The sequence below is a fragment of the Crocodylus porosus genome, unplaced genomic scaffold (genome assembly GCF_001723895.1).
Source record: "Crocodylus porosus isolate Cpor-Errol unplaced genomic scaffold, CroPor_comp1, whole genome shotgun sequence".
In the NCBI taxonomy this organism is placed as follows: Eukaryota; Metazoa; Chordata; order Crocodylia; family Crocodylidae; genus Crocodylus; species Crocodylus porosus.
In genome coordinates this window covers 64,259,948-64,276,213 of record NW_017728947.1, presented here as the reverse complement: position 1 = coordinate 64,276,213, position 16,266 = coordinate 64,259,948, and positions in this window count along the sequence as shown.

Sequence of the window (16,266 nt, the reverse complement as noted above, 5' to 3'; positions counted from 1 at the left end):
AGAGCCTGCACACCTCCTGACTACCACAGAGAAAACATCTGTTCTGTTTGCTTCCAACATAACCTAGGGTTCTTAAAATCAAAAAACTTAGATCACTTCCACCTTGGGCTTTTTGCATGTCTGTATTTAGCCCATGTTATCGCCTCACAGCTCAAGGCACCTTTCAGAAGATCTTGTGGCACCTCAGGGTGTCATGGTACCCTGGTTGAGAAACCCTTCTGCAGTAACTCCCTTTAATTTATGTATGGTAGACTAACCATTTGAAGTCATGAGGTATTTTTCTAAAGATATTCTTCCAAATATACATTTGAGGTGTAATGCTGAATTATTGTTAACTGCTTATTTAGTCCATGGAGTTCCTTGGCTTTAGCTGTGTTTCTGCTGGAAGCTTGTCCCTCTAGAAAACTGTGATATAAAGTGGCTCAAACAGGTTCTGCTCATGTAAAATACTGTGATAGAATAAATGCTGCAATTTATGACTGAGGTCAGCTGACAGAGTAATATTATCAATAGTAATTTATGAAAGTTAACTGAGCAAAGCAATATAGAAAAAATGTACTTTTCCCAACTTTACATGTTAAATATATAGTTTTATGCTTATGTACATAAGCATTTAAGCCAAGAAGGTGAGATAACTATTTGTGTTGTGTGATATTAATGCATGAGCTACTATTTGTTAAATACAATAAATACATTACTTGTACCTGACACTGGCAGGACTACAAATGGGTGCAAAGAGTTCTCTGTTAGAGATTTATGGCAAAGTCTTAAAACAGTGTTCGTGTAATTAGTCACAAGAATGGTGGGGTGCAGGATACTTTCCAATAAGGTTTTATTTAATTGTGTTTATATAAAGATAGAGAAAAATAAGTATCTCCTTTGGTGATTCTTAAACACAAGCCCCTCGCAATAATCATTCACTATGTATGAATATGCAAGAAATATTACAATAAATGATAATTAAAACAAATTTACATGAAGATTAAAGGAAAAAAGTGGGCTTGATTTGTGAATTAAACTACACTTTTGTATCATCAGTTTAACTGTTTCACATGCATAGTCGACATGCTCTGTTACCGTTTGAGTAGACACTTCATGTTTACAGGTTTCAGTTTTCTTTCAGAAAGTAGCTGGGTGGCAAAGTTAATTTGTTTTCCCCATGTAAAAGGTTTTCTCCTCAAAAGGGTGAAAGGGGGAGGAAATTTTGTGTAGGGATGAAAGGGGGAAATTTTGCGGAAAAGAAAAGGCATAGGACTAGTGTGTATGGCCCAAGAGGACTTTTTACCCCTTCTAAGGTATTATAATGGTAAAAACTGAAAAAGAGATGCTGGGGAACAAAGAAATGGGAGGATAAACCTGTTTGATCATCTCTGACACAAATATAACTATATTGTCTCTGTAAATAGGTATATAAGCTGCAGAAAGAGCAAATAATCAGAATGACTGTCATAAATCTACAGTGAGGATGAATAACCATAGCAGAAAGAATAGCAGTGAAATACAGACAGAACTGTTGAAAACTACCATCTCCCATCATCACCATATCAACAGATGTCAGATTTCATTAGGCAGGAGATAGAAAGCCTGGAACAGTAGAGGAGGATTTGAAGTTTCAAGGGCCTATACTATTACATTCCTTGCACTGTTTGATTTCTTCAGCATTTCTGGTACATGCAGCCATGTGAGCTGACCTTTGCCTTATCTATGGTTTTGGAATGTTTAAAACAACGTGTCTGTGGTAGCTACTGGACATAGACATTGAGATTTTGAAGGCAATATGTTTTAGTGAACCTACTGTATAGTAGGGATAAAATTAAACAAGTTTTTGAATGTAAAGCATTCTTCTTCAGGTCCTAAAAGGAAAGCAAGAACAGAATTTTTTAAGAACAGGGCTCTGAAATTGAGGGGGGGGAGAAATTCCCAGGGGAAGCAGAAAAACAATTAGCAGAAGAACAGAAGCTTGATTATGGAGAGATCAAGACCTATCAAAAGGGAGAAGGGTCATTATCCCTTTAGTACTTAGGAAGTATTTCAGGAATTAGGTAGATTATACTGTGGAATAAAATCCATATGGATGTTCTGTCCTTGGTTCTTGGTGTCCAGCCCCAGCCTGTGAATTTTTGTTTCCAAGCTCATCTTTTGAAGACATTTGGTAGATTTCTCTTGAGCACAAGGATAGCAAGGTCAGAAAAACGTTTTGTTTTCTCTGAAAAATGTGCTCCTACTGCCATGTGTTTCTGTATGGCCAGTACACATACAGAAATCCATTTTATGTGTACTTTGTATTTTTTTCTGCGAGTTCATTCTGGTGCATAATTTCTGTTTAGTTTCACCCACATACTTGCCATGAGGCTTTGTGGTATATCAGATCAGATATATCAGATTTTGGGAAAGGCAAGACTTGATATATAGGTTCTGTTGTGGGTGGGGAGGGGCAAGGGTATTGATTCTGGTAGCAGTAGAGATGTGTTTTTCATACTATCTTTCTAATGTATTTAATTTTTTAAAATGTGCTTAACATTTATTTAGAAACCATGGTGTTACATCTGTTTAAGTAAAATATAATAATCCTTTTGAGCATACCTGAGATGCTTCTAAATGTCTAGAATATTTAATAAATACTTTTATATCTGTGACCCCAGGTCTTATGTAATTCCCAACAAATACCCCTGCAACCAGTGATCCTGCACTGATGATGCTAGTATTATTTTAAACAAGCAACCATATATACTTTTAATTCTTTTTATTCATATGTAAGGCTGTGGCAAGTCATTTTTTCCAAAACAATATTTGTTTTCACTTAACTTAACTTTGACTTGACTTAACTTGAGGTTAGCAGAAACTTTACCATTCCACACTTTTGTCTCCTTGTTTTAATTTCTAGTAAATGTAGATATGTTTAGCACTCCTGTGACTTCTAATATATATATTATTGATTATGCACCTGCCATGGAAGGTAAAACTTTTAAGTTGTACACAGAAAAAAATAAAGTTCATATAATTCACTTAATCTAATGGAGAGTAGTTAGATACATTAGTCTGAAGCCAAGCAGAAGCCAGGCAAGGCAGCACCTGAGAGACTAACTCATTCAGAAATGCATAAACTTTTATACAGGACATCCTACTTCATCAGTTGTTATATGAAAGCTTAAGCTCCCTGAATGAGTTATTTTCTAAGGTGCCATCTTTATCTAAGATAAGATATATAGCAAAAATGCTTTAAAATTGCTTTCCCTTGAAATGTATGTAAACCACCCATTTCTGCTCCATATGACTGTCAGAGTTGTCTTTAATTTAAAAAAATGTTTTGACTTGCATTAGTTCTAATATATTTAATCTCCCTTTTAATTATGTATTTATATAATCATCATGTCACTTTCATCAATTTATTATACCTATAAATACGTTACAGGTGCTCCAAAATTCCTTATGCCCAGTTTCTTCTCAGTGGTTACAAGTGAAGACATTGCCTATGATTTGAAGGGAAATGGCTTTTTCTGTGAAGGGTTGGAATTGGCCTGAAGAAACAATCCAGCAAGATGTGTGAGTGAATCACCTATAACACGTAATTTAAAGTTGTACTCCCAGTGACTTGAAGTTTGATGTTGTTTAATCTAGCATCCAATTTGAGGAAGGAGAATGCAGTTATATGCATAGCTTTCATGTAAGATAGCCACTATTATCTCCATAGCAACCGCTTGACCCTATCAGATACTGCCAGAATGTATCCATTCTACAGACTGGTAAATGTTGAAGCACAGAGAGGGTGAATGAAGCTCTGAATGCCATGACCAAATAGGCAACTTAAGAATATATCCCTGCTCAGAAGCAGAGCTTTAAGCTTCCTTAGGAATCTAATGTGAAATTGAGTGGCCTGCAGATACCTCGCATACCTAGATTGAGACAGCAATTGATCAAGATTGCAATTTTGAACCAGGGGTCCTATATCCCTGTCGCTGGGCACTTGTGTGCCCCACTCCTAACGAAGGTTAAGTACTTAAGGGGGAAGGAGTGTAGCAGAGCACTAGGGTGCTCGCTACTAGTAATGGCAATGCGGGCTTAGCTGCCAATCATTAGGTTGCCAAAGCAATTGAGTGGGTCAGCTGACTGCCAGGGGGCAGGGCCTAGCCTATTTAAACACACAAGGCTAAGGCCTGAGGCAGTTCCCCTCTGGCAGCCTGAGTAGCAGGGGCTCTACTGAGGAGCGGAGCCGAGCAGCCTAGGAGCCGAGCAGCCTGAGCACTGGCATGTGGATACAGGGTGGAGAGGACCCTGATAAGGATATGATGGAAGGTTACCCAGGTTGGCTTAAGGTTTATGTTACAGCCGAGAGGCTCTGAGTTCTGTTGTGGTTTTGAAGTTGTTGTGGCCCCGGTGGGGGAGACTTTGGTTTTGTTATTATACTACTGGAGGACCAGGTGAGGCTATAAGGGGCTCCCCAGTAAGGTTGGGGGTGCTCCTAGCGCGGTAGACAGTGCTGCATTTGGGGGTGTCCCGACCCCAACCCCAGTAGGGGTGACTATCAGGATAATTAGTGTGGTAGAGAGAGCTGAGTTTGGGGGTGTCCCAACCCCAATCCCAGTGGGGGTGACTATCGGGATAATTTCAGGGGGAGCTACCCAATAGTGTGGGGGTTCCTAGTGATCCTGGCCCTGCGGGGTGGTATTTTACAAGGCCCCAGTGTGGGTGAGAGAGCGCAAGAAGCGTGAGTGAGGCCCCAGTGCGGGCGAGAGAGTGCACAAAGCGTGGGCCAGGCCCGAGCGCGGGCGAGAGAGTGCACAAAGCGCGGGCCAGGCCCCAGCGCGGGCCAGGGAGCGCGGGCCAGGCCCCAGCGCGGGCCAGGCCCCAGCGCGGGCCAGGGAGCGTGGGCCAGGCCCCAGCGCGGGCCAGGGAGGATAAAATGGAGTGGAAAGGAAAAAATAAATGACAGTATTTTGGAGAAAAAATCCTTCAGAATTACTATCCATTTTGGTTTCAAGTCTGATATATTTGTCAGTATTTTCCAAAATAAGTACTGTACTCTAATTATTTTTTCTTCTTTCCCATTGTTAGCCCATTATCACTTAAAATTGACCTGATAAATACTTTAAAATATACGTCCAATTCACAAAAGAATCTTTCCTCCTTATGGTCCTCTTGCTGTCAGGAGACAAATTCCCACACACCCGCTCCTTCCCCCACAAATTTATTTTTAAGATCATAGCAAAGGAACATCCATAAATATTTTCCATCCATCCATCCATAGATGTTCCTTTCTCATGATCTTAAAAATACATTTTTCGGGGAAGAAAGGGAAAATATCCATAAATATTATATATAAAATATGTATGGAAGTTCATTTGTCATGGTGTGTGTGTGTGTGTGTGTGTGTGTGTATGTGTATATATATATATAAAAATTTCAGGGCTTTTCTAACAATCCCTTCTAATCTTCAAGGTACAGAATAAACAGTAATTGTTCTGAAAAACTGGAATTTTTAATATTAACATTATGTATTGAATCCATGCAAATAATCCATTTGCACCAAAAGGTGATCTTTTGTTTCACTTTCCCAAGTTAAATGTACAATATAAGCATACAGATAAATACAGCAAGGCATTTAAAACTGTTGTGGAGGTCTGGAAAATGCTCCTAAGTTTGAAAAAATGTTGTTGCTATTGTTGTTGTTGTTTTGTAATTCTCCAACATTTTTGTAATTGGAGGAATTTTCCTGAATATGTGCTTTAGTGCATGGTATATGTGAAGAACTGTAGGATTTTAATCACAAGTACTCAGGGCCTCAGCTTTAAGACACTTGAAAGATGGGATTTCTAGCAGTATATGGCCCCTAACGCCAAACAAGTGCTTTGGAAAATGTTTGAAATACGCAATCAGTAACATGACTTGATCAGTGACTTTACTTTCCCATTTGTTCTGGGGAGCTCTATACCCAACATAGCAGTGAGAGGAAGAACAAATCAGACCAACAGCTATTCCTTACCCTTTCTGCCCCACCTGCATCAGGCAAGGAAGTGGCAGCTGAGTGTTAGTGGCTGCTACCCCCACGTTCATACCATAAAGAAGCTAGTTGGCATACGTCCTGAAATGAGGAATTTGTATCATTTGGTGCTAAAGTGACTAGGGCAGAATCTGACCTCAGGGGCCTTACTTTACTGAGTTTAATATCACAGCTGAACTGTGAGGTAGGCAAGACTTATACCAATGAACACACATGCTGATGAATCTGATATGTAAGGTTACAGTGTGAAGAATTAGCTAAGTAGGCAACAACAGGGAACAAGAAAGTTGAGCTGATAAGTTAAACAAAAGGTTCGAGTGTGATCCTGCTCCACAAATCCTTTGGGAAAAGGAAACACAGACAGAAAATTCAAAACAAGCACAGAAATGAACAGAAAATGCAGGAAGAGAAGAAACGTATATCCTTTCTACTACTCTGTCACATGGGTGGTAATTAGGGACTGCACATAATTCCCATTTGGTTAAGAAGGGAATGCAGTACAGATTGTATATTCTTGACAGTCCTCCCAAATGGAGTCTGAATTGAAATTCACAATATTCCATTGCAACAACTCTAGGAAATTTTAGTGAAAGGGCTAAGTGGAGTTACGTACCTACTAAGAATACAATGATCAGAGAAAAGGATGAAACGTTGGGCATAATAAAAGGGGATTGTGAGTGTAGGAGCAGTAGTGATCTGTACGGGTAGACCACTTTTTCTCTGTTATAAATGGAACCTGATCTATAAAAAGAATCTTAGAATTGTGTGGATTTCTTTCTTTTTTGATACTAATTAAGCTGACAAAATCAATGCCCTGTACTTTTTTTTGTTTTTTTTAATAGCAGACCAATGGAGAAACACAGAAGAGGTATTTTGTAACTAAGAAAGAAGAGACACAAATTTAACTTGGAAAGAGTTGTTCTTAATGAGTATGCATGGTGGGGGTTAGCCTCGCTGAGGAAACTTTCCAGAAAAAAACGTGTGGCGCCAAAGGTGTTAGAGTGACAAATGGCTTGGAAAGTGCTAGGGTATAGAAAATATGATAAAAACAGATGGCAAATGTAATTACCATCCAGAGATTTTGCAGTGGCTATACTGCTTTCTGCCTTGATTTTATTGAGGTAACAACTTACAAGTCTTTATTTTCCAATTCTCATTGCAGTTAATTGGCATCAGAATTTGATAGGAAGATTAAAGTGAAAATATCTATTTCTCTTCTTAATGACTTTTCTCTTCCCCTATCCGCACCTGAAAAAGTATAATAGGGAGAGAGAGAGATGTGGAAAGAAAATATTTACCAATTTGCTAATACAGAGGTATGCCAGCCCAAATAAGAGTCTTCCTTTAATTACAGCACAAGAAAAAATGACTTGGTGTTTTATTTAAAGAACTCCATATCTGAATGCATCATGCAATAGTTTGGTTAAATATTATTATTTAATAAAAGGCAATGAACGATACAAAAACAAAGGTAAGTTTCTAGCAGATGTATGAGCTGAACGGGCCGTTGTTTCCATAGCTCAGGCATTTTTCTTTTAGCCAATTTGCTAATGATTCTGGTAATGATTCTTCTAATGATTATTTTTTCACATTCAAACATGAGATACTTATTCTAAGCTAAATCTGCCTCTTTCATTTGCACACCCTGGAGAGTTTTTTCTTTTGCACAGAGAGAAAAAAACACCCTCCGTTCATTCCAATGTATATACTTTAGATAGGAACTGCGTATTTAATCAAGGTCCACAATTAAGAATTATGCAGTGCCCTGCTTGAGAATGCTACTTGAAGAAAAGCAAACTTACTCATCATTTTTAAGCATCCGGGATCTCTTTCCCCTTTTTTTCCTGGAGTGTCTAACCTATGACATACAAAGCTGAATAATTTATATAACAAAATAATGACAACAAGGTCAGAGGAAATGTATGACTTTTACAATAGGGAGCATTCAATGACAAGATGCTATGTGAGATGTATTTCTGAATGTTAAAAAGGTTTATTTTCTTTATGTTTCATCTGAACTAAATGAGCTCAAAGGGATGAAAAAGAAATTAGATCCTTTGATATATGAAAATTTAAATAGGAATTAACTCAGTGGAGAGTAGAATAACCCCTTTCTCAATTCTTAAGATTTTCTGTGGAGGAGAAACACTTCATGGGGTTACCCTGGCAACATTTCCTCTAATAATTGCATTAGGGAGGAAATGGGCAGCCCTCAAGCAGCTGTAGGAGTCTCAAAGAATCCATCAAAAGCACAGCATAGAAGGGTTTCTGTAGCATTTTGGGCTCCCTGCGTATGTGTAGACATTACACCTTGATTGACCTAACTAGGGTTAGGGTCAATCTACATGCTAATCTGTACAGACATTTGGGGAAGCTAGGTCAGGCAGAAAATGGCTGGCTAACTTAGTTCACCTGAGAGTTAAGTTGGATATGGGTTAGCCTGATCAAATGAATATATGTACATGTTTAGAGCACAACCCTAGGGCTGGGAAAGCCCAGCCTTTCACCCCAGTCCAAAGACTACGTTCTTCTTACCCCCAGCACCTGACCAGGCTATTTTTAGCTCCCCAACACTACCACCCTCTCCACTCCACAGTCCTACCAGCCCCCAAAATCCTGTCATCTTCCCCTGGACCTGCCAGATCCCCCTATGGACCCATTAGCCTGCCCCTCCCCCCCACCCTGACTTAGTAAAATCAGGTTCCTGGCATGGTTCCCAATACCAGTCAATGTGTGTACAAGTGGGACATGATCAACAATCACATGGCTTTAAAGTAAGATGCTTGATTGTAGATTCAGTACTTTGAATGTGTGCACATAAGCCTCTCTTTTTCCTACAGGTGTTAGTAGTATTTGTTTGGAATTTTTTCAAGCCCACTAGATTCATCTCCACCTTCTCTTTAGAAAGGTTTCCCAGCAGGGATCTAGCACCACATGAAAGTTAGCACAGCCTCAAGCTACATCAAATTATGGGTGAATTTACCATTGATGTTCAGGGAGGCATAGTGCATTTCCTTCAGTCATATCCCTGGTTTGCTCTCAACACTACACAATAGAGAAGGAAAAAGCACTGCAGAGATTTGACCCTCCTCTGTGTGCCAGAATGTGAAAATCTATGAGGGGAAGGCCATTTGCTTGTGGAGATCTTGAGAGAACAAGGCAATCCTCCATTAGAAGATGATAATTGAAATGTTCACACTACAGAGCAGTAGAGCTCAGTGGCAGGGAGATTGTGTCATCATTATCTGTTGGTCATGATGACACTGGAACATTATTCTGGATTACCATGACGAAGGTGTCTGTAATCCTGAGTTTATGGCTCAGTCACAGTACAAATGAGTGTGTGGATGATACCAAACCTAAATAATATATATTAGATAAATAATTTGTACATAACATAATTTGCACAATCCATATTTCATAAATGATTTGTGAATGAACATCCTCATTTTTATTGAAAATTTAGTTGAGCTATATGTGTATTTTAAGTTCTGTGAGAGTAAGAAATATAGCAAAAACATGCTCCATTTGTGTGTAAAACTACTTATAGATTGAATTTTACTTATTCAAGCCATCTTGAAAGCACTTCTTTGCTTTTTATTTTTCATCACTTGTAATCTCTCAGTGAAACGGGAACACAACATTTTATTCCCCAGTAGCTTTGTCCTTTTTTTCTTTTTGAAAAAAAAATGATTTTTCCACCCCTTGTCTGTTTGTCATGGAGCATGGACTACCTTGACAACTGAATATTTACTGCCTTGTTTTGTAAAAAGCATAATCTGTTATGTCAGCAATGATGTCAATGAATTTCTGGATACAGAGTTCGTTAGATTAGAAGTTCTTCCAATACAACAACTTGAAACTTACCTTATATTCTCACAAAAACACAATTACTTCCATTCCATATTTTAATACTTTAGCCCGAGTGTTAGGATTTACATTTATCTTGGATATAAAACCAATTTTTGTTAATGTATTTATGTATTTTTCTAAATAACATTGAAAAACTTTTTCAGGTGTTAGCCTCCGAATTTAAAACATGTGATAGCAATCTTTTTCTAGCTGATTTTTAAGAAGATAAATCCTACAGCAAATTGGAAAGATGCACAAAAAATAAATACAATAAATACAATACAAATAAATAAATAAATATATCAGTATTCACTAAGTTAGTAACATCATATTAAAACAAAGGCCTAAGTCCTGTAAACCTGTAAAAACAAAGGATAAGTCCTATAAACCAATGTGTAATATTCATTTGCTTTTCTAACAAGTTACTTGTTTCAAACAAGTTATTGCCTTATTTGAACCTTTGTTTCTGAATAATCACATCATTGTGTTTCTTGTTAACATAATGCTTGTAAATATGTATGTTTATTTGCAGACTTGGGTGCTGGTGTGTGTATGGGAACCTAATGGTCAGATTCCAACAAAATTTTGGCCAGGCATATATTCCCTATATATTTCCCCCACCCAACTTCCTAGCTCTGCTGTCTCAGTGTGTTTTTAAGGGCAGATGTGGCCTCAATGGCTGTGTCCAGATGAGCTCAGATGTTTGGTTCCCTGGGGACAAGTAGCAGAGTTGTACCTTGCACTGCAGCTACTTGTCCCTAGGGAATGCCCGAGCTGGCAAGTTATCCCAGGTGGGGTAGGGAATGCTGGGGCCGGCACTATGCTGGACCTAGCAGCCTTACCTGGGGTCCTGGGGGCCTCGTGGGGCTGCAGCAGTGGCGATCCTGCTGGGCGGAGCCTGGATGGCAGCTGCAGTGTGGCTCTGGATGGCCTGGCTTTGGTTTTTAGTGGTGTGCGCTGCTCTTTTTTTTTTATGGATATCCAGGGGTAAAAAAAAACCTGGGGGGAAAAAATGGAGCAGAGCATGCATGGGCAGTGTGCCCATGCAGTGCAGAGAACACCAGACTGTGCAGTATGTGGCACTGCAGATGTGTTTGTGGTGCCACATACTGCATGACCACGCTCATCTGGACGCGCCCAATGGGTTAAGAAGAAAGCGGGATTGTGTCATCTTTAGGTTAGGAGGACAGGACACTAATAAAATGAATGTGGATATATTTAAAATTTGTAATCTAAAAGAGATATTGAATTGCATAAATCCCTTCTCCAAAGAAGAAGGGGTCAATATCCCAGATACTCTTTTCCTCTGTGCTGCCAATTGCAGGCCATGGTCCTAGGTAGGAAGGAAGCAATGACTCTGATGTTGGTGCCACCAAGAGGGCTTTGGTTTCCTTGACCACAGCACACACTTTAGGGAGAGAGGACTCCTGGGAAGGGATGGCATCCACCTCATCTGGAGAGGTAAGTTCCTATTCTTGGCCAGGATTGCCAATCTTCTAGATAGAGCTTTAAACTAAGATTGTTGGGGGATGAGGAAACACTGACTGGAGCATGCCCAGGGACTGACATACAAGAAAGCTCCACAGATAGCACCACTAGGAGAGCCACTCTTGCAGGGGCTGAGGGAATAGCTTTCCTTCAGCATGACAGGAAGTCAAGGTTTCAGTAGGAGGACTTGTACACTAATGTTAGGAGCATGGGGATCAAGCAGGAGGAGCTAGTCTTCCTCCTCTCCAGTGGGCATCACAATCTAGTAGGGATTATGGAGATGTGGTGGGACTCCTCACACAATTGGAGCATAGCCATAGAGGGCTACACCCTACATAGAAGGGACTGAGTAGGGAAGAAAGGTGGAGGTATAGCTCTATGTGAAGGAGCAGTACACCTCTTTGGAGGCCAACATTGGCTCCAAACAAAAATGGCTTGAAACTCTCTGGGTCAAACTGCAGGGAGGGAGAGAGGGGGAGGGTGCGGCAAGAGAGACCTAACTGGAGATGTATACTACAGACCACCAAACCAGGGGGAGGAACTCAATCTAGAGTTTGCTTGAGAACTGGCAGAGGCATGCATGCATGGGATTTGGTCATCATAGGTGACTCCAACTATCCAGACATCTCTTGGAAGGAACACTCGGCCAAGTTAGATTGGTTGCATTCCTTCCTGGCCTGCATCAAAGAGCTTTTCCTATCTCAGGAGGTGCACGGGCCAATCAGAGGTTATTTTCTTCTAGACTTGATCCTGGCCAAAGGAGATGACCTGGTGACTGACTTAAACATAGAGGGTAGCCTGGGTGACAGCAACCATGAAACTATTATGTTCACTATCCATCACAAGCATACAAATCAGATAGCAGGGTTGATGTTTTGGACTTCAAAAATGCAAATTTCAACAAGCTCAGGTCACTAGTAGTGGAAGTGCTGCAGAACCAGGGACCAAAGGTGAAAGTAGTGCATAAAGAATGGTTGTTCCTTAAAGACATGATCCTTGAAGCACAAAGGAAGTCCTTTCCTATGCAGAGGAAAGGTAGCAGAACAGTTGGGAAGCCCTCTTGGCTAAACAGGGAAATCATGGTCCTCTTAAGAAAGAAACAAACAATGGAAATTTGGGACAGGCCCCAAGGAGGACTATACAACAATAGCCTACACTTGTAGGGAATAGATTAGAAAGGCTAAGGAGACAACTGAGTTTAATTAGCAACAGGAATAAAGGACAACAAGAAGTGCTTTTTTTGGTACGTAGGGAACAGAAGAAAAACAAATGGGAGTGTGGGGCCATTGCTCAACAACTCAGGACAGCTGGTTATCAGCACTCAGGAGAAAACTGAACTCCTGAATGACTACTTTGCTTTGATATTTCACTGGGCCAAGGGGAATATAGTTTAATAGTTTCTAGGGTTGGAAGGCACCTGAGCAGATCATCAAGTCCTACCCCCTGCCATGGCAGCAAAGAGGACTGGGGTCAAACAAACCCAGCAAGGTGTACATCTAGCCTCCTCTTAAAGACCCCCAGGGTAGGGGCCAGCACCACTTCTCTTGGAAGTAGGTTCCAGACCCCGACCATGAAGTAGCGCCTCCTGATATCTAGCTTAAACCTACCCTCTGCCAGCTTGTGACCGTTATTCCTGGTCACTCCTGGCAATGCTTGGGGGAACAGGGACTCCCCCAATGCCTGCTGGTTCCCTCTGACTAGTTTGCAACAGGCCACTAGATCCCCCCTCAGCCTTCTCTTGTGGAGGCTGAACAGGTTCAGGTCCCATAGCCTCTCCTCATAGGGCCTGCCCTGCTGCCCCCTGATCATGCAAGTGATCATGCCAGCTAGGGTACAGAAGGAGCAGAGTGTGAATGCCCACCTTCCTACTATTGTCATAGAACTGGTGTGTAATCAGTTAAAAATATTAGACATATACAAGTCAGCAGGACCTGACGAACTTCGTCTGAGAGTGCTGAAGGAGCTGGCCAAAGTCATCGCAGGTGAAGCTTTTCCAAAACTCATGGTGCTCAAGAGAGGTTCCTGAGGACTGGAAGAGGGCCAATATTGTGCCCATCTTCAAGAAGGGGAGAAGGGAGGACCCAAGTAACTATTGGCCAATTAGCCTAATTTCTACCCCAGAGAAAATCCTGGAAAAATTCATTAAGGAGTCTATGTGCAACAGTTTTGCAGAAGGTAGGATTCTCAATGACAGCCAGCATGGCTTCATCCTGGGCAAATCATATCTTAAGAATCTCAAGTTCTTTTACGATCAGGCAACTTACCACCTGGATAAGAGAGAGGAAGTTGACATTGTATACCTTAATTTCTAAAAATCCTTTCATCTGGTATCCCACGATGTTCTCATGAGAAAATTGGAGGATTTGGGGCTCAATTGAGAGACAGTTAGGTGGGTAGGAAGCTGGCTGTGGGGTAGGACCCACAGAGTTCTAATGAATGGATCTGTGTTGTCCTGGCAACATCAAGAAATGTAAAGTGCTCCACCTGGGGTTGAACAATACACACTGACAAGCTTTGTGGCACCAAATTGACCAGCATCACAAATGAAAAGGACTTTGGGGTAATGATAGATCACAGTATGAATATGAGCTGGCAGTGCGATGCTGTAGACTGCAGGACAAATAATACTGTGGCGTGCATCGATCAATGCATCTTCAGCAAAACCAAGGAAATGATTTTTCTACTCTGCTCAGCATTGGCGAGACTGCAGCTAGAGTACTGTGTTCAATACTGGGCACTGCACTTTAACAAGGACATGGTAAAGCTTGAGAGAGTTCAGAGAAGGGCCACTCATATGATCAGGGACTTGCACGACAAGCCATATGAGGAAAGGCTGAGGGACCTGGGACCCTTCAGCCTGAAAAAGAAAAGGCTGAGAGAGGACTTTGTAGCAACTTACCACTACATCAGGGGCATGTGTCAAGGGCTCAGTGAACAACTGTTCACCAGGGCACCCTTGGGAAAGACCAGGAGTAATAGCCACAGACTCCCGGAAGACCAATTCAGGCTCAACTTTAAGAAACATTGGGCACATCCAGATGAGCATGGTCATGCAGTATGTGGCACCACAAACACATCTGCAGTGCCACATACTGCACAGTCTGGTGTTTTTTAGGTGGCAAGGAGGGAGAATTTCTTACATAACATAGCAAGAAATTAATGGAATAATGGGCTATAAATATTCAAGTCACAAACTCAAGGACAGCAAAGTCAGGCTAATGACTATTTGCCATATTATAAAAAATGAACACCAAATATTGGTCCTTAAATGCTGCTGGGAAGAAGCAATGAGAGATTCTCTTGTATTGTTTTGTTTTATTTGGTTTTGTTCAAATGCATGACATGCGAGGCCCTTTTCAAATTTTTTTAGAGACCCTGATTTGAAACACCTGAAGTTATAACCTCACACACTTAAACATTCTGGATTTGTTTTTTGGGGGTTTTTTTTGTTTTACTTACTACAGTATAATTAAACACATTGTCTTGCTTGTTCCCTAAGAAACCAAAGAGAGTCAGGAATGTCAGGTCTTCAGCATAATTCATAGTTGCTGAAGTCAGAATACAGTAATAAACACAAACTGATAATATTTTTGCCCATAATACAGAGTAGCAAAGACAGAGAATTCCATACTTCCATATTAATGAAAAGTCCCCCGTCAGTTTTCTAGTCTGAGATATAAATCCCTTCTGTTTGCCTAAGGGGATGCAGTAATATACTTCTATACTTTTTTGGCTAAGTTCCCTGATTCATACATAGTTGCCTGCTATGATATGGCCATAGAGGATGCCAGAGGTTACAGGTGCATATTCTGCACTGCTTTGTTTTTGTCTGGTATTACTCTGTTTCTGGACTACCAGCTATGAACTGGATTCAACTAGGAAGGACTTGATACATTTTTAAGGAAAGATAGTACTGACTAGCTTGGGTCAAGGATTCCTTTTAGAAAGTTGGATAGCAAGCTTTGCTGTCTGTGGAGCCTGTTTGTTGTTCAAGATATTCTCTCTGGATAAGGGTAAGCTTATCAATAATCACCAGTATTGTAGAGAGCATGGTGTTTAAAACAAGACTTTCCTTAACTCTGGTCATGTCTGGTACAGGCTCTGCTCATACATTCCCAAACTTAGACAAGCAGCCAATAACACTAATGCAAAGTACCCAATCTAATTTCCAGCTATCTCTGATGCAATCAACCCCAATGCATTCCTGATACAGTTGCAAGACATGCCAGGGTAGACATAATGATGCATAGAGCCTCCACTGCATTCTTGCTGTACAATTCTAGAGGAAGAGCTGCTTGAAGCAAAATCATCAATAGACTTTAAGCAAAGCTGATTGGAAAATGGAAATTTCTATCCCACAAGAAATCTTGGTGGTTTGACATATGTGTTCATCCCACATTGGGATAAATATTCAAAATGTTGATACTTTGCAGAATGAATATTTTTGGATTACGTTGATTCCTAAATGGTGAAATATTTCATTTTTGGCTTGGTTTGCTAGTTAGCTGCATTTGCCATGGGCTACTGTTCCACACAGGAGATATAATTACTGTGTCATATGCTCTCATTCTCTTCTATGGACAGGACTTCTTGATTGAGTATATTTACCACAGTCCTGAACTTGCTATGCTATAGATAAGCAGAAAGAGGTAGTTAGCTATGTTAATGTGAAGTCAGGCAGAGGGATGCACCTTATAGACTAAGTAAATCAGAGGTGCATAAGCTTTTGTGAGCTCAAGTTCACTTCATCAGAATGAAGTGATCCATGAAGAGAAGTGAGCTTGGGCTCACAAAAGCTTATGCATCTCTAATTTGGTTAGTCTATAAGATGCATATCTACCTTGCCTTTATGCCATATATGTAAGACAAAGGGCTATGTGCATTATGGTCGAGGCATTCCAGCCAGGGAACCGAATCTGTAGGGAAGA